The sequence below is a fragment of the Ranitomeya imitator genome, chromosome 5 (assembly GCF_032444005.1).
Source record: "Ranitomeya imitator isolate aRanImi1 chromosome 5, aRanImi1.pri, whole genome shotgun sequence".
NCBI lineage: Eukaryota > Metazoa > Chordata > Amphibia > Anura > Dendrobatidae > Ranitomeya > Ranitomeya imitator.
Genome location: NC_091286.1, coordinates 82,545,506 through 82,569,908, shown reverse-complemented (window position 1 = coordinate 82,569,908; position 24,403 = coordinate 82,545,506). Strand labels below are relative to the sequence as shown.

The window sequence follows — 24,403 nt, the reverse complement described above, 5'->3', positions numbered from 1 at the left end:
GCCGATATTTTGTGAAAGGCCAGAACCCCTGCAGTTTATTTATTTGTACTCATTTATATAGTGCTATTAATTCCACAGCGCTTTACAGACATTAGTGGCACTGTCCCCAATGGGGCTCACAATCTAAATTCCCTATTTTTGGAAAGTAGGAGGAAGCCGGAGTACCCGGAGAAAACCCATGCAAACACGGGGTGAACATACAAACTCCTTGCAGATGTTGTCCTTGGTGGAATTTGACCCCAGAGTTGCAAGGCCCAGTTGCCGCCCCAGTTGCAGGGCATGGTTTCCTATGCGGTGGACTCCTGGGAAAATAGCTGCCGGGGGCGGCGCATGCGCAGATGGAGATCTCGGCACCAAGATCTCAGGAGATGAGATCTCAGCGCTGAAATTTCATTTCCCAAGATCTTGGTGCCGAGATCTCCATCTACTCATGCGCCGCCCCCGGCAGCCATTTTCCGAGAGTCCACCCCATAGGAAACCATGCAACTGCGGGGGCTCTGGCCCTCGACAAAATGTCGGCAGAGCCCCCGCAGCACCGAACACCCGCAGCGGCGCACCGCACATGCGATCACTCCATCCCAGCCTGCGGTTTGCAGAGACCCTGGACCCTGCTACACAATGGCTGGTACACCTGCATTATAAGACGCACCCCTATTTTCTGCCAATATTTTGGGGGAAATAAGTGCATCTTATAATCCGAAAAGTACGGTGTGTCTGATGCCTGTGTCTTATATTAGGGCCTGTTCACACTTTCTTTTACTGCTCCCGATGCATTCTGCCAAACACGGACAGTGGCCAGAAGACACTTTTTTAAAAAAAAAATAAATCTGTTGCTGTCGTTTTTCAGCGTTTCTTTCCGTATTCAAATGAATGGGACACAAAAATGCAAGAGAAAAGGCTGCACAAACGCTGAATATTTCCTGCCAACACTGTAGATCAATCTGCAGCAAAAATGGTGCGTGTGAACAGGGGATTTCTGAGAATGTAAAAATAATTAGCATGAAATGATAAATCCCCTGCGGCTCCAGCACTGATGCTCCGGGGGTCTCTGCCATTCTCAGCACTGGGCTGCAGGGGTCTTGTGGCTCCGGAGGTCTCCGCCAGTCTTAGCACTGGGCTGCAGGGATCTTGTGGCTTCACCTTATAGCGGTAAAGTGAATAATAACCATCAGTGACCCCGAACCATCGGCCATGGAGCCAGAGGGGATTTAGCAGAGCAGGTTGGGGGACATGTAGGACTTTTTTTAATCGCTTTTTATTCTGCTGTTTGTGAGATAGGATGTAGAAAAAGATGGCAATTCTGCTGTTTTTTTATTATGTGACTGTACAGCCCCTTCACACAACCTATCATGTTTTTCACAGATGCCATGTGTTCCCGATTTGACCTACGTGCTGCACTCATGTCCGTGTTTTCCCAGCAGCACAGATGACAAGGGTCAATACAAGTCTATGAGTCCGTGTAAACATGTCGTCCGTGTGTCGTCCATGTGCCGTCCGTGTATGATTTTCCTTAGAGGTCTCTAGACCAGGGGGTAAAATAGGGAAATAGCATCTCCCAGTCCCGTCCCGGCTCTCTCGGCGGTCCGTGGTGCCTACCGTGCACACCCCCTCTCTCCTGTGGCTTCCTGGCCCAAATTTAGCCCCCGGCTTCTACTGCGGCCTACTAAACGCTGTAGCTCCGCTTTAGCTACACCCACTCCAGCCCTCAATCTGCACAGCCCTTTCTCCTGGACCCGGCTTCATTGCGCGCCCCCCTGCTTCCCTCTATGCCTCACAGAGCGGGAAAGTTGCATGCACCACAGGCACCATCTTCACACTGTCTGCAGCCCCACACCCGCAGCTCCTGCTACCCTGCAGCTCTGCCTAACTGTTTTCCAGCCAGTATTCAGGTCTGTAAGTTATCTGTCACTGAGGTGTCAGCTCTCATCTCCAACTGCGATCCCCTGGCTCAGTCTCTTCCTATATCTCATCTCTACATCCACACACATGCTTCATCGAATGCAATCTTTGGAAGAATGGTCTTGCGACCCGCAATGACCTGAATTTGGCCTTGATGATATGATTCTTCTTCCCACCCTTGGGACTGCTTTGAGACGTCCCATGGTTTCCTGTGTCCCCCCAATGAAGCGAGAGAGAAAACAAGATTTTGGGTACTCACCGTAAAATCTTTTTCTTGGAGCCTGTTATGACCTGGTGGTTAGGAGCACCCGGAATGACCTGATAGTTAAAACTCACACAGAACAAGCTCTGGGATGTGGGAGCTCTGCTGACCGCAATCCCTAATCCTATCACACACACTAGAAATAGCCGTGGAGCGCTCCTGACACTCCCTAGGCGCCTCGTCACAGCCTAAGAGCTAGCTAGCCCTAGAGATAGAAAATAAAGCCTACCTTGCCTCAGAGAAATTTCCCAAAGGAAAAGGCAGCCCCCCACATATATTGACTGTGAGTAAAGATGAAAGTCACAAACGCAGAAATGAAACAGGTTTCAGCAAAGGGAGGCCAGACTTACTAAATAGACAGAGGATAGGAAAGGTAGCTTAGCGATCAGCACAAAAAACTACAAAAGACTACGCAGAGTGTGCAAAAAGACCTCCGCACCGACTAACGGTGCAGAGATGCCACTCTGCATCCCAGAGCTTCCAGCTAGCAAGACAAAATCATGATATCCAGCTGGACAAGAAAACAATGAACGAATTAGATACTATCAGGAACTTAGCTTCTGCTGGAGTAGACAGGTCACCAGAAAGATCCAAGAGCGAACTGAACAAATGCAGAAACATTGACAGCTTGCATGGAGTAACGATCTAAGTGGAGTTAAATAGAGCAGCCAACCAAAGAATAAAGCGCGTCACCTGTGTAAGGAACCTCAGAAGCAGCAGCTCCACTCACAGCCACCAGAGGGAGCCCACGGACAGAACTCACCGAAGTACCATTCACGACCACAGGAGGGAGCTCGACAACAGAATTCACAACAGTACCCCCCCTTGAGGAGGGGTCACCGAACCCTCACCAGAGCCCCCAGGCCGATCAGGATGAGCCAAATGAAAGGCACGAACCAAATCGGCAGCATGAACATCAGAGGCAAAAACCCAGGAATTATCTTCCTGACCATAACACCTCAGCAGTGCCACAGACTGATCGCCTCCATGCCACGCCGCATTGATGCAGTAATTGATGCCAAAGGAGCCCGACCAAGTGTTGAGTGCATTTACTGAACAGAGATTTCTGTAGGCCAACATTTCTGACTTTAAAATCATTTTTCAAGCTGCTGTTATAAAGTATTCTAATTTACTGAGATAATGACTTTTGGGTTTTCATTGGCTGTAAGCCATAATCATCAACATTAACAGAAATAAACACTTGAAATAGATCACTGTTTGTAATGACTATATAATATATGAGTTTCACTTTTGGTATTGAAGAACTGAAATAAATTAACTCTTTGATGATATTCTAACTTTGCGAGAAGCACCTGTAACTCGCTGGCAATTTAAAAACTTTTCTGATGTTTCTTGAATTTTTTTCTGTTTATTGGAGCCTACAGATTTTTTTAAAATATACCAGTGATTATACTGACATAGTACAATCTAGGAATGACACTTTTCTTTGTAAAAAAAAAAAAAAGTCTGTCGATCTCTAGGGCCTGGCTGTTCCATGAACCTGTGAGTGGGAGAGAGGCTTTAGAAGGGGGTGGCTGATGTAAAAGTGCAGTGCTGCTGGAAGAAGAGACTTAAAAAAAATTTCACTTCTGCTTTCCCAGCCCACCCCCTCTCTCCTGCCTCCCTGCTTTCCCCCTAAACCACTCACTGCTTATTCACATATCTGATAGAATAAGAAGAAGCCTAAGAACCGGTGAACTTAACGGCACACAGTAAAGGGCCACTTGCCCTGTCCTTCTTACCAAAGGATATGCCTTTCATTTTTCCTACAACATGGACTCCACGCTGATCGCAAGTCATGTAATCAGGCATATGGGGTAAGTCATATATACCAGTGCAGTTTCCTTTAGATAGTAAACCAAATTACGATGTATAGATGTATGATATTGATTATTGTTATCGACAATGATGAGGTCTCACATCATGGTCTTTAGAGATGCCACCTTAGGTACCCTTTCCGTATATATTACAAGGGTTCAGCAATCCCTTTGCTCAAACAGTAGGACCTATTTCAAACATCCGTATGAATTGTGTTCTCTTTTTCACAATGGCATGGTCACACTCTTAAAAATCTTTGCTGGAAATTTGTAAGAATACAGCCCTATGTACAGTATATATGATCATATTCTTTGACTCTGGATCCAGGACATTGTTAATTTCCATGGATTTGTGCAAACAAGTCCATTAATCTCGCTCACTCCAGGAATTTAGTGTTGATGGGAAAAGACCCAAAGATGATCTTATTCTTGATCAAATATTGTTAGTTAGATTGTTAAATCATATTACATAAAAACAGATGCAAAGCCATTAAATAAGTGGTTGTATATATACTGTAGTGACCAAGCTAGATGTCCTTTACCTAGGCCAAACATTCAGTTTACTGCCCTAGAACTGCATCTAAATACCTAAGCCAAGCCAGAGTGACCTATTTGCACCCCCCGGCAGGCAATACCATAGACACATGCCTTGTTCGCCTCCCCTATCTATGTCATGGATGTACGGACTCAAAATTTATTTTTACCAAATGGAGCTGTGTTTTCATCACCTTTTTTATTATTAAAATGAAATTAGCACACTTATTTTCCAGCATTATATTTATATTGCTTTCTGCCATACCATTATGCTTAGTGAGAATGTAGCATAAAAAATACATATTAGTTAAATTAATTGAAATGCATGCAGCATCATAAGCTTCTGTCTTAGTTACCTATAATCTACTTTAATACTGAAAAAGGAATACGTTAATTTATTCAGAACAATGAAATCAGCAATCTATAACATTTTTCTGTTACTATTTCTGTGGATTCTTCCTAAACTTTAGAGAAGTGTCAGAAATCACAATTACTCCTGTTAAATTCCAGAGTAGGCAGTTCTCATACAAATCTCAAGACATCCTTATAAAGTGGCTACAGTGCAGTGACTATTTGCATAACAATGAGCTCAGTATTGTGAACTCCCTGATAATGAGGGAGCTCTGTGGACTATCCTGAATGGATTTGGACGAGTCTTTTCAGTAAAAATGTTGTGCTCTAAAGCTGACCATACACATGACATTCTCAACTAACGGTTTCCTTTTATGACTCCCCATAAATCTGAACACTTGGGTCAAGTGATCATGCATGTTTCCTATATAGGAAGAGGAAAGTAAGCCACTGCCAGACAACTCTGGTGCCAACTTACCTGTTTGTAGAACAAAGGGATTGGGCATTTAAAGTCAATATGCCTGACATCATCTTTTGGAAAATCAGGAGACCCCATACACATTAGATGGCAGGCCGTTCAATCAACTTTATTCTATTTGGTTTACTTTATTCTATGTCTACCACCCTCTCTTCTTCGTACTGTTAATGATCGCAGACTAACATCCTCTATAATCTGAACCTCCAATTTCCTTCCATAGGACTTCTCTTGTGCTGCACCAGTTTTCTGGAATGCACTACCCCAGACAGGTTATTCCCAGTATCCACAGTCTCAAGCATGTCCTAAAAATACTAGTCTAGTCTAGTTTAGACTAGTCTATCACCTCACCAATCTAACTAACTATCCTTGTAATCTCTTCCAGGCACTCAGTAAAGGTACCATCACACTGAACGATATCGCTAGCGATCCGTGACGTTGCAGCGTCCTGGATAGCGATATCGTTGAGTTTGACACGCAGCAGCGATCAGGATCCTGCTGTGCCATCGTTGGTCGGCGCAGAAAGTCCAGAACTTTATTTAGTCGCTGGACTCCCGCAGACATCGCTGAATCGGCGTGTGTGACGCCGATTCAGCGATGTCTTCACTGGTAACCAGGGTAAATATCGGGTTACTAAGCGCAGGGCCGCGCTTAGTAACCCGATGTTTACCCTGGTTACCAATGTAAAAGTAAAAAAAAAAAACACTACATACTTACGTTCCTGTAAGCACAAAGCACAAGCCCATTTCCTCTGTGCCAAGGAAGGGCAACACTCCAAAACTACTTAGAACATACTGACCACGGAATTATTAAACTCCATCAAATCATGAAGCGTTAAATCATGAACCAAATAAGTTTATTAATACATAAAACCACAAACAGTTAAAAAATGCCTCACAATCACAAATAGTGAACAAAACAGAGATCAGCTAGATAAACAGGTGTAGACACATTACATTCCTGTAACGTTCCTCAGCGTCAGCTTTCCTGCGTCCCCCAGTGTCAGCGCCGGCCGGCTGTAAAGCAAAGCACAGCGGTGATGTCACCGCTCTGCTTTCCGGCAAGCGCGCTTACACAGAGCAGGGAAGCTGAGGCTGGGGGACGCGACAGGAATGTAAGTATGTAGTGGTTTTTTTTTTTACTTTTACAATGGTAACCAGGGTAAACATCGGGTTACTAAGCGCGGCCCTGCGCTTAGTAACCCGATGTTTATCCTGGTTACCAGGGGACCGACATCGTTGGTCGCTGGAGAGCTGTCTGTGTGACAGCTCTCCAGCGACCAAACAGCGACGCTGCAGCGATCGGGATCGTTGTCTAGATCGCTGCAGCGTCGCTTAATGTGACGGTACCTTAAGACTTTGTATTTGTACTTGGTACAGCTAATGGCTGGTGACCAGATCATGCTGCGTTATTTGAATGCCCCTATTTATAAGGCTAGGTTCAGATTGCGTTAATGGGACCGCGCTAACGAACAGCGTTGCACGGCAAAATTAACGCCGTGCAACGCGTCCGTTAGCGCGCCCATTGGCAGCAATTGGAACGCGCATCGCTAGCGTGTGCCATTTTTGGCACGCGCTAGCGATGTGCCGGTGCTTTGTGACGCGCCTTGGACGCTGCTTGCACTGTTTACCCTGGTTACCAGTGAAGACATCGCTGAATCGGCGTCACACACGCCGATTCAGCGATGTCTGCAGGGAGTCCAGCGACGAAATAAAGTGCTGGACCTTCTGCAGCGACTAACGACATCACAGCAGGATCCTGATCGCTGCTGCGTGTCAAACTGAACGATATCGCTAGCCAGGACGCTGCAACGTCACAGATCGCTAGCGATATCGTTCAGTGTGACGGTACCTTTATACTGACGACTGCACTTTACAAAGAAAACACTTTATTTTTACCTTATGTGCTCCGCCTTCCCCCCCCCCCCCCCCGATTACTCATAGACTTGTGTTCCTTCCTATTTCCTTATAGATTTTAAACTTGAAAGCAGGTCCCTCACTCCTCTTGGTATCTGATGAAGTATGTGCCCCCTCTTTTATGTCTTTATTGTTTGTAAATGCTCTTGTAAAGTGCTGCAGAATATGTTGGGACTGTAAAAATAAAAAATATTATGTACAGGGGATTGTATTACATATTAGATTCATGACAATGAATGTAGCAATTAAGCAATTATTCTCATTACTTAGAACATCCCTGTAGCCTGAAGTTCTAGGTTCAAATATGAGCAAGGAAAACATGCACGTGAAGTTTTTTGTTTTCACTGTACTTTTGTAGTTAAAATCTAGGATTTCTCACATACAGTAGTCTAACCACATATACAAGTAAATAGGCTTCTTAAAACAAATATTCAAATTGTATATTTTACATAGGGAAAAAAATCTTGTAAGAGCACCCCTGTTATGGATGATGCATACACAGCGCATTTTGGAAAAACACCACTGCCGCCCTAAACCCCTTCACAGCAAAGCCTGTTTTCACCTTCCTGACCAGGCCAATTTTTGCAATTCTGACCACTGTCATTTTATGAGATCCTAACTCTGGAATGCTTCAATAGATCCCACTGATTCTGAGACTGTTCTTTTGTGACATATTGTACTTCATGACAGTGGTAACATGTATTTGATATGAATTACGTTTATTAAAAATCAGAAATTTGGTGAGAATTTTTAAAATTTTGCAATTTTCAAACTTTAGTTCTATGCCTTTAAATCAAAGAGTCATGTCACACAAAATAGTTAATCAATAATATTTCCCAAATGTCTACTTTATATCAGCACAATTTTTGAAACATCTTTTTTTTGTTAGGTAGTTATAAGGGTTACAAGTTGACCAGTGATTTCTCATTTTTGCAACAAAATTTGCAAGGCCATTTTTTTTAAGGACCATATCACATTTGAAGTTACTTTGAGGGGCCTATATGATAGAAAATACAAAAAAATGACACCATTCTAAAACAGCACCCCTTAAGGTGCACAAAAACTTCATTCAAAAACATTATTAACCCTTCAGGTGCTTCACAGGAATTAACGGAATGTGGGTGGAAAAAAATTTCATTTAACTTTTTTTCACAAAAATTTTCTTTAGACCCAATGTTTTTTGTTTTCACAAGGGTGATAGGAGACAATGGACCATACAATTTGTTGTGCAATTTCTCCTGAATACGCCAACACACAATATGTGGAGGAAAACTACTGTTTAGGTGCACGGAAGGATTTGGAAGGGAAGGAGCACCATTTGATTTTTTGAATGTAAAATTTGCTGGAATAATTAGCGGACGCCATGTCGCGTTAGGAGAGCCCCTGATGTGCCTAAACAGTGAAAACCCCCCACAAGTGACACCATTTTGGAAACAAGACCCCTCAGGGAACTTATGTACATGGTGGACCATTTATAATGATACACCTAAATAAAATGGGAATGGTTAGTGCTATCAACTTCCTGTTTGATGCACATTAGTATATGGGAGGGGGAAAACTTTTCAAGATGGGTGGTGACAATGGTGGCCATTTTGAAATGAGACATTTTGGATCCAACTTTATTTTTTTTTATCCAATGGGAAGAGGGTCATGTCACACATCAAACTTATTGAGAATTTCACAAGAAAAACAATGGTGTGCTTGGTTTTAACGCAACACTATTCTTTCATGAGTTATTTACAAATTTATGACCACTTATAAAATTATTATTATTTATTTATATAGCACCATTAATTCCATGGTGCTGTGCATGAGAAAGGGTTACATACAAAGTTTTAGATATCATTTACAGTAAACAAATTTACGATGAAAGACTAGTACAGAGGGGAGAGGACCCTGTCCTTGCGGACTTACATTATATGGGATAATGGGGAAGAGACAGAAGGTGGGGGGGTGCAGCAACTTCGGTGGTGGTGAGGAGGCAGCTTGGGCGGTGGTGAGGTGGCAGAATGGTTATTGCAGGCTGTAAGCTTTCCTGAAGAGATGGGTTTTCAGGTTCTGTATGAAGGATCTGAGGGTGGTGGATAATTGGACGTGTTGAGGCACAGAATTCCAGAGTATGGGGGATATTCGGAAGAAATTTTGGAGGAGGTTGTGTGAGGAACGAATAAATGTGGAGGAGAGTAGGAGGTCTTGTGAGGATGGAAGATTACGTGAGGGAAGATATTGGGAGATTAGTTCAGAGATATAGGGAGGGGACAGGTTGTGGATGGATTTTGTAGGTCAATGTTAGTAGTTTGAACTGGATTCGTTGGGGAATTGGAAGCCAGTGGAGGGATTTGCAGAGGGGAGAAACAGGGGAGTAGCGAGGAGAGAGGTAGATTAGTCGGGCAGCAGAGTTGAGGACAGACTGGAGTGGTGCAAGAGAGGTAGCAGGGAGGCCTGTCATGATCCCAATGGCAGGGGATCACAAAAGGACAAGCACAAAAAACAAAACAAGCTCTAGGGTGATGGAAACTGAGCTGACCGCGATCCTGAACCTAAACACACAACTAGCTGTAGCTGGGGAACGTGCCTACGATGTTTCCTAGACGTCTCGCGCCAGCCGAAGGACTAACTTCCCCTATTAGAAGAAACACAGACCTCTCTTGCCTCCAGAGAAACACCCCACAGAAATAGCAGCCCCTCACATGTAATGACGGTGAAATGAGAGGAAAGCACATACGTAGTTATGAAAACAGATTCAGCAAAATGAGGTCCGCTGTTATGGCTGGCAATCAGGCAACACAGCGTGCAGTAATCAGCGCACATACAGAGATCTGGCAATAACCCAAAACAATAGGACGAGCTCTGAGACGTGGAATCTCTGTAGACTGCAGTACCTGATCTATCCTCACACAACTGGAAGCAGCAGTGGATTGCGCCTAACAACTACCTATGCAACTCGGCACTGCCTGAGGAGCTGACTAGCCTGAAGATAGAAATACAAGCCTGACTTACCTCAGAGAAATACCCCAAAGGAATAGGCAGCCCCCACATATAATGACTGTTAGCAAGATGAAAAGACAAACGTAGGAATGAAATAGATTCAGCAAAGTGAGGCCCGATATTCTAGACAGAGCGAGGATAGCAAAGAGAACTATGCAGTCTACAAAAAACCCTAAAACGAAAACCACGCAAAGGGGCAAAAAGACCCACCGTGCCGAACTAACAGCACGGCGGTGCACCCCTTTGCTTCTCAGAGCTTCCAGCAAAAGATAATAACAAGCTGGACAGAAAAAACAGAAAACAAACTAGAAGCACTTATCTAGCAGAGCAGCAGGCCCAAGGAAAGATGCAGTAGCTCAGATCCAACACTGGAACATTGACAAGGAGCAAGGAAGACAGACTCAGGTGGAGCTAAATAGCAAGGCAGCCAACGAGCTCACCAAAACACCTGAGGGAGGAAGCCCAGAGACTGCAATACCACTTGTGACCACAGAAGTGAACTCAGCCACAGAATTCACAACAGTACCCCCCCCTTGAGGAGGGGTCACCGAACCCTCACCAGAACCCCCAGGCCGACCAGGATGAGCCACATGAAAGGCACGAACAAGATCTGGGGCATGGACATCAGAGGCAAAAACCCAGGAATTATCTTCCTGAGCATAACCCTTCCATTTGACCAGATACTGGAGTTTCCGTCTAGAGACACGAGAATCCAAAATCTTCTCCACAATATACTCCAATTCCCCCTCCACCAAAACAGGGGCAGGAGGCTCCACAGATGGAACCATAGGTGCCACGTATCTCCTCAACAACGACCTATGGAATACATTATGTATGGAAAAGGAGTCTGGGAGGGTCAGACGAAAAGACACCGGATCGAGAATCTCAGAAATCCTATACGGACCAATAAAACGAGGTTTAAATTTAGGAGAGGAAACCTTCATAGGTATATGACGAGAAGATAACCAAACCAGATCCCCAACACGAAGTCGGGGTCCCACACGGCGTCTGCGATTAGCGAAAAGCTGAGCCTTCTCCTGGGACAAGGTCAAATTGTCCACTACCTGAGTCCAGATCTGCTGCAACCTGTCCACCACATAATCCACACCAGGACAGTCCGAAGACTCAACCTGTCCTGAAGAGAAACGAGGATGGAACCCAGAATTGCAGAAAAATGGAGAGACCAAGGTAGCCGAGCTGGCCCGATTATTAAGGGCGAACTCAGCCAACGGCAAAAATGACACCCAATCATCCTGGTCAGCGGAAACAAAACATCTCAGATATGTTTCCAAGGTCTGATTGGTTCGTTCGGTCTGGCCATTAGTCTGAGGATGGAAGGCCGAGGAAAAAGATAGGTCAATGCCCATCCTACCACAAAAGGCTCGCCAGAACCTCGAGACAAACTGGGAACCTCTGTCAGAAACAATATTCTCAGGAATGCCATGTAAACGAACCACATGCTGGAAGAACAAAGGCACCAAATCAGAGGAGGACGGCAATTTAACCAAGGGCACCAGATGGACCATTTTAGAAAAGCGATCACAGACCACCCAAATGACAGACATCTTTTGAGAAACGGGAAGGTCAGAAATGAAATCCATCGAAATATGTGTCCAAGGCCTCTTCGGGACCGGCAAGGGCAAAAGCAACCCACTGGCACGTGAACAGCAGGGCTTAGCCCTAGCACAAATTCCACAGGACTGCACAAAAGCACGCACATCCCGTGACAGAGATGGCCACCAGAAGGATCTAGCAACCAACTCCCTGGTACCAAAGATTCCTGGATGACCGGCCAGCACCGAACAATGAAGTTCAGAGATAACTTTACTAGTCCACCTATCAGGGACGAACAGTTTCTCGGCCGGACAACGATCAGGTTTATTAGCCTGAAATTTCTGCAACACTCTCCGCAAATCAGGGGAGATGGCAGACACAATGACTCCTTCCTTGAGGATACTCGCCGGCTCAGATAACCCCGGAGAGTCGGGCACAAAACTCCTAGACAGAGCATCCGCCTTCACATTTTTAGAGCCCGGAAGGTATGAAATCACAAAATCAAAACGAGCAAAAAATAACGACCAACGGGCCTGTCTAGGATTCAAGCGCTTGGCAGACTCAAGATAAGTAAGGTTCTTATGATCAGTCAAAACCACCACGCGATGCTTAGCACCCTCAAGCCAATGACGCCACTCCTCGAATGCCCACTTCATGGCCAGCAACTCTCGGTTGCCCACATCATAATTACGCTCAGCAGCAGAAAATTTCCTGGAAAAGAAAGCACATGGTTTAAACACTGAGCAACCAGAACCTCTCTGTGACAAAACCGCCCCTGCACCAATCTCAGAAGCATCAACCTCGACCTGGAACGGAAGAGAAACATCAGGTTGACACAACACAGGGGCACAGCAAAAACGACGCTTCAACTCCTGAAATGCTTCCACGGCAGCAGAAGACCAATTAACCAAATCAGCACCCTTCTTGGTCAAATCGGTCAATGGTCTGGCAATGCTAGAAAAATTACAAATGAAGCGACGATAAAAATTAGCAAAGCCCAGGAATTTCTGCAAACTTTTTAGAGATGTCGGCTGAGTCCAATCCTGGATGGCCTGAACCTTAACCGGATCCATCTCGATAGTAGAAGGGGAAAAGATGAACCCCAAAAATGAAACTTTCTGCACACCGAAGAGACACTTTGATCCCTTCACGAACAAGGAATTAACACGCAGTACCTGGAAAACCATTCTGACTTGCTTCACATGAGACTCCCAATCATCTGAGAAGATCAAAATGTCATCCAAGTAAACAATCAAGAATTTATCCAGATACTCACGGAAAATGTCATGCATAAAAGACTGAAAAACAGATGGAGCATTGGCAAGTCCGAACGGCATCACCAGATACTCAAAATGACCCTCGGGCGTATTAAATGCCGTTTTCCATTCATCTCCCTGCCTGATTCTCACCAGATTATACGCACCACGAAGATCAATCTTAGTAAACCAACTAGCCCCCTTAATCCGAGCAAACAAGTCAGAAATCAATGGCAAGGGATACTGAAACTTAACAGTGATCTTATTAAGAAGGCGGTAATCAATACACGGTCTTAGCGAACCATCCTTCTTGGCTACAAAAAAGAACCCTGCTCCCAATGGTGACGACGATGGGCGAATATGTCCCTTCTCCAGGGACTCCTTCACATAACTGCGCATAGCGGTGTGTTCAGGTACGGACAAATTAAATAAACGACCCTTAGGGAATTTACTACCAGGAATCAAATCGATAGCACAATCACAATTCCTATGCGGAGGAAGGGCATCAGACTTGGACTCTTCAAATACATCCTGAAAGTCCGACAAGAACTCTGGGATGTCAGAAGGAATGGATGACGAAATAGACAAAAATGGAACATCACCATGTACTCCCTGACAACCCCAGCTGGTTACCGACATAGAGTTCCAATCCAATACTGGATTATGGGTTTGTAGCCATGGCAACCCCAACACGACCACATCATGCAAATTATGCAGTACCAAAAAGCGAATAACTTCCTGATGTGCAGGAGCCATGCACATGGTCAGCTGGGCCCAGTACTGAGGCTTATTCTTGGCCAGAGGTGTAGCATCAATTCCTCTCAACGGAATAGGACACCGCAAAGGCTCCAAGAAAAATCCACAACGTTTAGCATAATCCAAATCCATCAGATTCAGGGCAGCGCCTGAATCCACAAACGCCATGACAGAATATGATGACAAAGAGCACATTAAGGTAATGGACAAAAGGAATTTGGACTGTACAGTACCAATAACGGCAGAGCTATCGAACCGCCTAGTGCGTTTAGGACAATTAGAAATAGCATGAGTAGAATCACCACAATAGAAACACAGTCTGTTCAGACGTCTGTGTTCGTGCCGTTCTACTTTAGTCATAGTCCTGTCGCACTGCATAGGCTCAGGCTTACTCTCAGACAATACCGCCAGATGGTGCACAGATTTACGCTCGCGCAAGCGACGACCGATCTGAATGGCCAAGGACATAGACTCATTCAAACCAGCAGGCATAGGAAATCCCACCATTACATCCTTAAGAGCTTCAGAGAGACCCTTTCTGAACAAAGCCGCTAGTGCAGATTCATTCCACAGAGTGAGTACTGACCATTTTCTAAATTTCTGACAATATACTTCTACATCATCCTGACCCTGGCATAAAGCCAGCAGATTTTTCTCAGCTTGATCCACTGAATTAGGCTCATCGTAAAGCAATCCCAGCGCCTGGAAAAATGCATCAACATTACTCAATGCAGAATCTCCTGGTGCAAGAGAAAACGCCCAGTCCTGTGGGTCGCCGCGCAAAAAAGAAATAATAATCAAAACCTGTTGAATAGGATTACCAGAAGAATGAGGTTTCAAGGCCAAAAATAGCTTGCAATTATTTCTGAAGCTCAGGAACTTAGTTCTGTCACCAAAAAACAAATCAGGAATCGGAATTCTTGGTTCTAGCATCGATTTCTGATCAATAGTATCTTGAATCTTTTGTACATTTACAACGAGATTATCCATTGAGGAGCACAGAGCCTGAATATCCATGTCCACAGCTGTGTCCTGAAGCACTCTAATGTCTAGGGGAAAAAAAAGACTGAAGACAGAGCTAAGAAAAAAAAATGATGTCAGGATTTCTTTTTTCCCTCTATTGGAAATCATTGAATGGCTCCTTGTACTGTTATGGCTGGCAATCAGGCAACACAGCGTGCAGTAATCAGCGCACATACAGAGATCTGGCAATAACCCAAAACAATAGGACGAGCTCTGAGACGTGGAATCTCTGTAGACTGCAGTACCTGATCTATCCTCACACAACTGGAAGCAGCAGTGGATTGCGCCTAACAACTACCTATGCAACTCGGCACTGCCTGAGGAGCTGACTAGCCTGAAGATAGAAATACAAGCCTGACTTACCTCAGAGAAATACCCCAAAGGAATAGGCAGCCCCCACATATAATGACTGTTAGCAAGATGAAAAGACAAACGTAGGAATGAAATAGATTCAGCAAAGTGAGGCCCGATATTCTAGACAGAGCGAGGATAGCAAAGAGAACTATGCAGTCTACAAAAAACCCTAAAACGAAAACCACGCAAAGGGGCAAAAAGACCCACCGTGCCGAACTAACAGCACGGCGGTGCACCCCTTTGCTTCTCAGAGCTTCCAGCAAAAGATAATAACAAGCTGGACAGAAAAAACAGAAAACAAACTAGAAGCACTTATCTAGCAGAGCAGCAGGCCCAAGGAAAGATGCAGTAGCTCAGATCCAACACTGGAACATTGACAAGGAGCAAGGAAGACAGACTCAGGTGGAGCTAAATAGCAAGGCAGCCAACGAGCTCACCAAAACACCTGAGGGAGGAAGCCCAGAGACTGCAATACCACTTGTGACCACAGAAGTGAACTCAGCCACAGAATTCACAACAGTCCGCTAAAGCTAGATAGCAGAGGATACAATAGTGAACTGCGCGGTCAGCGAAAAACCCTACAAAAAACCATCCTGAAATTACTTGAACTCATGTGCCAACTCATGGAACATGAGGAGTAATATCAGCCCACTAGAGCAACCAGCAAAAAGGAATCACATATCTGCAAGCTGGACTAAGACAAAAATTAAGCAAAACGTGGAACAGGAAAATCAAAAACTTAGCTTGTCCTGAAGATTACAGAAGCGGGAAGCAGAGGAAACAAGACACACTGATTACATTGATAGCCGGCGAGGAAATGACAAGAAAGCCAGGTTAAATAGGAAACTCCCATATCCTGATAGAACAGGTGGACACCAGAGACCGCAGAGAACACAAGTCACCCAGTACCATCTGTAACCACCAGAGGGAGCCCAAAAACAGAATCCACAACAGTACCCCACCCCTGGGGGAGGGGTCACCGAACCCTCACGAGAACCACCAGGGCGACCAGGATGAGCCCTATGAAATGCACGGACCAAATCAGCAGCATGAACATCAGAGGCAACCACCCAAGAATTATCCTCCTGACCATAACCCTTCCACTTGACCAAATATTGGAGTTTCCGTCTGGAAACACGAGAATCCAAGATCTTCTCCACAACATACTCCAATTCTCCCTCCACCAGCACCGGAGCAGGAGGCTCAAGCGAAGGAACAAGAGGTACCTCATACTTCCGCAACAACGACCGATGGAACACATTATGAATAGCAAACGATGCCGGGAGATCCAAACGAAACGACACAGGGTTAAGAATTTCCAAGATCCTATAGGGACCGATGAACCGAGGCTTGAACTTAGGAGAAGAGACCTTCATAGGAACAAAACGAGAAGACAACCACACCAAGTCCCCAACACGAAGTCGAGGACCCACGCGGCGACGGCGATTAGCAAACTGCTGAGCCCTCTCCTGGGACAACTTCAAATTGTCCACCACATGACTCCAAATCTGATGCAACCTATCCACCACCATGTCCACTCCAGGACAATCAGAAGGCTCCACCTGACCAGAGGAAAAACGAGGATGAAACCCCGAATTACAAAAGAAAGGAGAAACCAAGGTAGCAGAACTAGCCCGATTATTAAGGGCAAATTCGGCAAGCGGCAAAAAGGTAACCCAGTCATCTTGATCAGCAGAAACAAAACACCTTAAATAAGTTTCCAAGGTCTGATTAGTTCGTTCCGTCTGGCCATTCGTCTGAGGATGGAATGCAGACGAAAAGGACAAATCAATGCCCATCTTAGCACAGAACGTCCGCCAAAATCTAGACACAAACTGGGATCCCCTGTCAGAAACGATGTTCTCCGGAATCCCATGCAAACGAACCACGTTCTGAAAAAACAGAGGGACCAACTCAGAGGAGGAAGGTAACTTAGGCAAGGGTACCAGATGAACCATCTTAGAACAGCGGTCACACACAACCCAGATGACGGACATTTTTTGAGAGACAGGGAGATCCGAAATAAAGTCCATGGAAATGTGCGTCCAAGGCCTCCTCGGGATAGGCAAAGGTGACAACAATCCACTGGCCCGAGAACAGCAAGGCTTAGCCCGAGCGCAAACTTCACAAGACTGCACAAAAGAACGCACATCCCTCGACAAGGAAGGCCACCAAAAAGACCTGGCCACCAAGTCTCTAGTACCAAATATTCCAGGATGACCTGCCAACGCAGAAGAATGGACCTCGGAGATGACTCTACTGGTCCAATTATCCGGAACAAACAGTCTTTCAGGCGGACAACGATCAGGTTTATCCGCCTGAAACTCCTGCAAAGCACGTCGCAAGTCTGGGGAGACAGCCGACAAAATCACCCCATCCCTAAGGATACCAGTGGGCTCAGAATTTCCAGGGGAGTCAGGCACAAAACTCCTAGAAAGAGCATCCGCCTTCACATTCTTTGAACCTGGCAGGTAAGAAACCACAAAATCGAAACGGGAGAAAAACAGTGACCAACGAGCCTGTCTAGGATTCAGACGCTTGGCAGACTCAAGGTAAATCAGATTTTTGTGATCAGTCAAGACCACCACACGATGTCTAGCACCCTCAAGCCAATGACGCCACTCCTCAAATGCCCACTTCATGGCCAAAAGCTCCCGATTACCAACATCATAATTCCGCTCAGTGGGCGAAAACTTTCTAGAAAAGAACGCACATGGCTTCATCACTGAGCAATCGGAGCTTCTCTGTGACAAAACCGCCCCCGCTCCAATCTCAGAAGCATCAACCTCAACCTGAAAAGGAAGCGAAACATCTGGCTGACGCAACACAGGAGCAGAAGAAAACCGGTGCTTAAGTTCCTGAAAGGCCTCCACAGCCGCAGGAGACCAATCAGCAACATCAGCACCCTTCTTAGTCAAATCCGTCAAAGGCCTAACAACACTAGAAAAATTAGTTATGAAACGACGATAAAAATTAGCAAAGCCCAAGAACTTCTAGAGACTCTTAAGAGATGTAGGCTGTGTCCAGTCACAAATAGCCTGAACCTTGACGGGATCCATCTCAATAGTAGAAGGGGAAAAATATACCCCAAAAAAGAAATCTTCTGGACTCCAAAGAGACACTTTGAACCTTTTACAAACAAAGAATTGGCCCGCAGGACCTGAAACACCTTCCTGACCTGCTGAACATGGGACTCCCAGTCATCAGAAAGAACCAAAACATCATCCAAATACACAATCATAAATTTATCCAGATATTCACGGAAAATATCGTGCATAAAGGACTGGAAGACAGAAGGAGCATTAGAAAGTCCAAAAGGCATCACCAAATACTCAAAATGGCCCTCAGGCGTATTAAATGCGGTTTTCCACTCATCACCCTGCTTTATCCGCACAAGATTATACGCACCCCGAAGATCAATCTTAGTGAACCATTTAGCCCCCTTAATGCGAGCGAACAAATCAGTCAACAATGGCAAAGGATACTGATATTTGACTGTAATCTTATTCAAAAGACGGTAATCTATACAAGGCCTCAAGGAACCATCTTTTTTGGCCACGAAAAAAAAACCTGCTCCCAAAGGGGACGAAGATGGACGGATATGTCCCTTTTCCAAGGACTCCTTAACATAATCCCGCATAGCAGTATGCTCTGGCACTGACAGATTGAACAAACGACCTTTAGGAAATTTACTGCCAGGAATCAAATCTATAGCACAATCGCAATCCCTGTGAGGAGGAAGCGAATTGAGCTTAGGCTCCTCAAAAACATCCCGATAATCAGACAAAAATACAGGAACCTCAGAAGGAGTAGATGAAGCGATAGAAATCGGAGGTGCATCATCATGAACCCCCTGACATCCCCAGCTTAACACAGACATCGTTTTCCAGTCCAAGACTGGGTTATGAGTTTGTAACCATGGCAGACCAAGCACTAAGACATCATGTAAATTATACAGTACCAGGAAGCGAATCACCTCCTGATGAACGGGAGTCATACGCATGGTCACTTGTGTCCAGTACTGAGGTTTATTCATAGCCAAAGGTGTAGAGTCAATACCTTTCAAAGGAATAGGGACTTCCAGAGGCTCCAGACTAAACCCACAGCGGTTGGCAAATGACCAATCCATAAGACTCAGGGCAGCGCCTGAATCCACATAGGCATCGACGGAAATGGCTGATAATGAACAAATCAGAGTCACAGACAGAATGAACTTAGACTGTAAAGTACTAATGGCAAAAGACTTATCAACCTTTTTTGTGCGTTTAGAGCATGCTGATATAACATGAGCTGAATCACCACAATAAAAACACAACCCATTTTTCCGCCTATAGTTTTGCCATTCACTTCTGGACTGAATTCTATCACATTGCATTGTCCCAGGTGCCTGTTCAGAAGACACCGCCAAATGGTGCACAAGTTTGCGCTCCCGTAAACGCCGATCAATCTGAATAGCCATAATCATAGACTCATTCAGACCTGTAGGGGCAGGGAACCCCACCATAACATCTTTAATGGCCTCAGAAAGGCCATCTCTGAATCTTGCAGCCAGGGCGCACTCATTCCACTGAGTAAGCACCGACCATTTCCGAAATTTCTGACAATATATTTCTGCTTCATCTTGCCCCTGAGAGAGAGCCAATAAAGCTTTTTCAGCCTGAATCTCTAGGTTAGGTTCCTCATAGAGCAAACCCAATGCCAGAAAAAACGCATCCACATTGAGCAACGCAGGATCCCCTGGTGCCAATGCAAATGCCCAATTCTGAGGGTCACCCCGCAGGAAAGATATAACAATCCTGACTTGCTGAACAGGGTCTCCAGAGGAGCGAGATTTCAAAGAAAGAAACAACTTGCAATTGTTCCTAAAATTCAGAAAACTAGATCTATCTCCAGAAAAAAACTCTGGGATAGGAATTCTAGGTTCAGACATAGGAGCATGTACAACAAAATCTTGTATATTTTGAACCTTAGCAGCAAGATTATTCAGGCTGGAAGCCAAACTCTGGACGTCCATGATAAACAGCTGAGGTCAGAGCCATTCAAGGATTAAGAGGAGGTAAGACGCAGCCAGGCTGCAATTAAGGCTAGGCAGCAAACTCTGAGGGGGGAAAAAAAAAACAAAAAAAAAACTTCCTCAGACTACTTTTCCTCCTACTTCAGCCAATACGATTACCACTTTTAGGCCGGCTATACTGTCATGATCCCAATGGCAGGGGATCACAAAAGGACAAGCACAAAAAACAAAACAAGCTCTAGGGTGATGGAAACTGAGCTGACCGCGATCCTGAACCTAAACACACAACTAGCTGTAGCCGGGGAACATGCCTACGATGTTTCCTAGACGTCTCGCGCCAGCCGAAGGACTAACTTCCCCTATTAGAAGAAACACAGACCTCTCTTGCCTCCAGAGAAACACCCCACAGAAATAGCAGCCCCCCACATGTAATGACGGTGAAATGAGAGGAAAGCACATACGTAGTTATGAAAACAGATTCAGCAAAATGAGGCCCGCTAAAGCTAGATAGCAGAGGATACAATAGTGAACTGCGCGGTCAGCGAAAAACCCTACAAAAAACCATCCTGAAATTACTTGAACTCATGTGCCAACTCATGGAACATGAGGAGTAATATCAGCCCACTAGAGCAACCAGCAAAAAGGAATCACATATCTGCAAGCTGGACTAAGACAAAAATTAAGCAAAACGTGGAACAGGAAAATCAAAAACTTAGCTTGTCCTGAAGATTACAGAAGCGGGAAGCAGAGGAAACAAGACACACTGATTACATTGATAGCCGGCGAGGAAATGACAAGAAAGCCAGGTTAAATAGGAAACTCCCATATCCTGATAGAACAGGTGGACACCAGAGACCGCAGAGAACACAAGTCACCCAGTACCATCTGTAACCACCAGAGGGAGCCCAAAAACAGAATCCACAACAGAGGCCACAGAGGATGGTGTTGCAGTAATCGAGGTGGGAGATGATGAGGGCATGCACAAGAGTTTTAGTAGATTGAGAGTTGAGGAAGTGACGGATTCTGGAACTATTTTTGAGTTGGAGGTGGCAAGAGTTTGGACGTGTGGTTTGAAGGACAGGACAGAATCGAGAGTTACTCAGAGGCAGCGGATTTCAGGTGAGGGAGAGAGCGTGATGCCATTTACCATAATAAATAGGTCGGGTAGGGGAGGTACGTGAGATGGAGGAAAGAAGATGAGTTTGGTTTTGTCTACATTGAGTTTTAGGAACCGAGAGGTGAAGAAGGAGGATATGGCTGATAGACACTCTGGGATTCTGGACAGCAGAGAGGTGACAACTCAGCCAGAGAGGTAGATATGAGTGTCATCTGCATACAAATGGTACTGGAAGCCATGGAACTTTATGAATTGTCCTAGGCCAAGGGTGTAGATGGAAAAAAGTAGATACCCCAGGACAGAGACTTGAGGGACTCCAACAGAGTGAAGGCGGGATGAGGAGGTAGTGTGGGATTGGGATTAGCTGAATGTACGGTCGGAAAGGTATGAGGCAATCCAGGACAGGGCCAGGTCTTTGATTCCAAGGAAAGAAAGAATCTGTAGGAGTAGGCAGTGGTCGACTTTGTCGAAGGCAAAGGACAGGTCGAGAAGGAGGAGGATGGAGAACTGTCTGTTAGCTTTGGCTGTGAGTAAGTCATTAGTATTTTGGTCAGGGCAGTTTTGGTGGAGTGGTGGGGGCGGAAGAAAGATTGGAGGTTGTGAAAGAGAGAGTTAGATGAGAGGTGTGAGGAAAGTTGAGAATGGACATGCTGCTGAAGGAGTCTGGAAGCAAATGGCAGCAGTGATATGGGGCGACAGCTGGCCATAGCAGTTGGGTCAAGGTAAGTTTTTTTGAGGATAGGTGTGATAGTGGCATGTTTGAAGGGGAAGGTACCAGAAGATAGCGATAGGTTGAAGAGATCGGTTAGGGCTGGAATGAGAATGTTAGTGAGGTTGGGGAGCAGGTGAGAAGGGATGGGGTCGAGTGCATAGGTGGTGAGGTGTGATTTGAAAAGGAGATGAGTAAGCTCTCCTTCGGTGATGTTGGAAAGGGGGGTTATTAGGGAAGGGCAAAAGTCTGGTATATGGAGTGGTTGGGGTGGTGGAACAGTAAGGTTTGCCTTGTTTGGTCGATCTTATTTTTGAAGTAGGTGGCAAAGTCCTCGGCAGAGATGAGGGGTGTTGGAGGTGGCAGTGGTGGGCAGAGTAGAGAGCTGATTGTGCTGAACAGTTGTTTTGGGTTGTAGGATAATGAAGATACAAGGTTTGTGAAATAGATCTGTTTAGCAGAGGTGAGTTCTAATTAGAAAGCAAGTGTAGCTTGTTTGAAGGCAGTGAAGTCGTCTGGCAGGCGTGTTTTCTTCCAACGCCACTCCGCGACCCTGGATGCTTGTCGAAGTTTTTTGGTGAGATTGTTATGCCAGGGTTGCCTATTAATTTATCGTACTTTGCCTTGCATAAGAGGTGCGACTGAGTCTATTGCTGATGTGAGGGTAGCGTTACAGAAAGTAGTGGCGCTGTCCATGTCGTGGAGTGAAGATATGGAGGACAGAGGTAGAAGCAAGTCTGAGGGTCTGTGAATGTCTAGGTGTTCAAGGTTTCTGCGAGGAGATGCTATTGGCTGGACATGGGGGGTGGGTGAGGAGGACAATGATGAGAAGGTGAGTAGATGGTGGTCAGATAGGGGGATGGGAGAGGTTGTGAGATTAGATAGGGAACAGAGGCAGGTGAAAATGAGGTCTAGTGCAAAGGATGAGGTAAGGGACAGGAGTTTGGAGGCTGCTGGCTGACAGGTTTCAGTAGGGATTTTAAAGTCACCCATGATGATGGTGGGGATGTCATCAGAGAGAAAGTGTAGAAGCCAGGTGGAGAATTGGTCAATGAAGGCAGTGGCTGAGCCTGGTGGTTGGTATATGACAGCCATTTGGAGATTAGAGGGAGAGTAGATACGGACATAGTGAACCTCAAAAGAAGGGAGGATAAGGGAGGGTGGGGATTGGATAGGGCTGAAGGAGCAGTTTTGGAAAGAAGAAAACCCACTCCTCTGCCATGTCTGTTGCCAGAGCGAGGAGTGTAGGTAAAGTGGAGGCCACCGTAACTCAGTGCAGCAGTGGAGGCCATGTTGGGGGGCATCAGCCAGGTCTAAGTGAGGGCCAGGAAGGAAAGGTTGCGGGAAGTAACGAGATTGTGGATCACATGGAGTTTGTTGCAGACGGAGCGGGCATTCCAAAGTGCTCCAGAAAGAGGAAGCAGGGGGGTGGGGGTCAGTGGCACAGATTTTAAGTGTGAGGGATTGCGGTAGTTTCTCTTAGTGTGAGAAGTAAAGGGGTGAAGATTAGTGGGATGTATGAGGCGGGGGGGGGGGGGGGCAGAATTGGGGGATATGTCACCAGCAGTGAGAAGGAGCAGAGAGAGGGAAAGCATATGGGTGAAGGAGAGTGATCGGCTTATATTATATTTTAGAAGGAGAGGTCTGAGGTTAAGGAGCAGGTCTGCAGATGAAGCGAGGTAGGGGGGTAAGTGAAAGGGGAGATAGTTATTTGGTTCGAGGGTGCAGGGGTTTGGGGATAGCGAAGGAGGGTGAGGATTAGTGGAGCAAAAATGGTGAGGGCAAATGTGAGCATGGTTAAAGAGCAGGTTAAGAAAAGAAAAGGTAAGTAAAATTAGAAGACAGTGATTAGTCTTACCTTCTGATCGATTTCTGAACTTTTTCTGGTATATTTCTGATGTTACACTTAAAAGATGTCACTTTAAATGATGTCACATCTGACCAAGGTCATATCTGACCTGCTCCATTCAACTTATACCATTCAAGTGTCCATGAAATGAAGCCAGGTGAGAAAGACAGAGAGTGGAGGGAGAAGGGGCAGGCAGACAGTTCACAGCAGGGATCAATTAACAGATTGCAGTTAATAGAACATTGGATTAGCATCAAAGCTGAAGAAGGAGACAGGATAAGATGGAAGGATAGGGCTAGGTGTGGGGAGCATGTACATATCAATATGCATCCAGTAAATTTGAAGTATGATAAATGGAATTAAAGTCAGAGAAAAAGCAGCAGCATACCAGTTAGAACAGAGGGAGAGAAGTACATGGGATTCTGGGGTGCAGTGGGTATTTCAGATTAGGAGATAGTTCAGATATACCTGTGGATGAAAGCAGATGGATCAGGGCATGACAGCAGGAAGGAGAATATACCATGGGTTA

General features: G+C 45.4%; 1 long non-coding RNA gene across 1 annotated transcript in view; it reads left to right on the top strand.

Annotated features, from left to right (window-relative positions):
* Positions 1 to 3,773: 3,773 nt before the first annotated feature.
* Positions 3,774 to 24,403, top strand: part of LOC138680544 (uncharacterized) — a 106,792-nt gene continuing 86,162 nt past the window's right edge. The window contains exon 1 of the long non-coding RNA XR_011321647.1: positions 3,774 to 3,978. This is a non-coding gene — a long non-coding RNA (uncharacterized lncRNA). The remainder of the gene's footprint in view (positions 3,979 to 24,403) is intronic.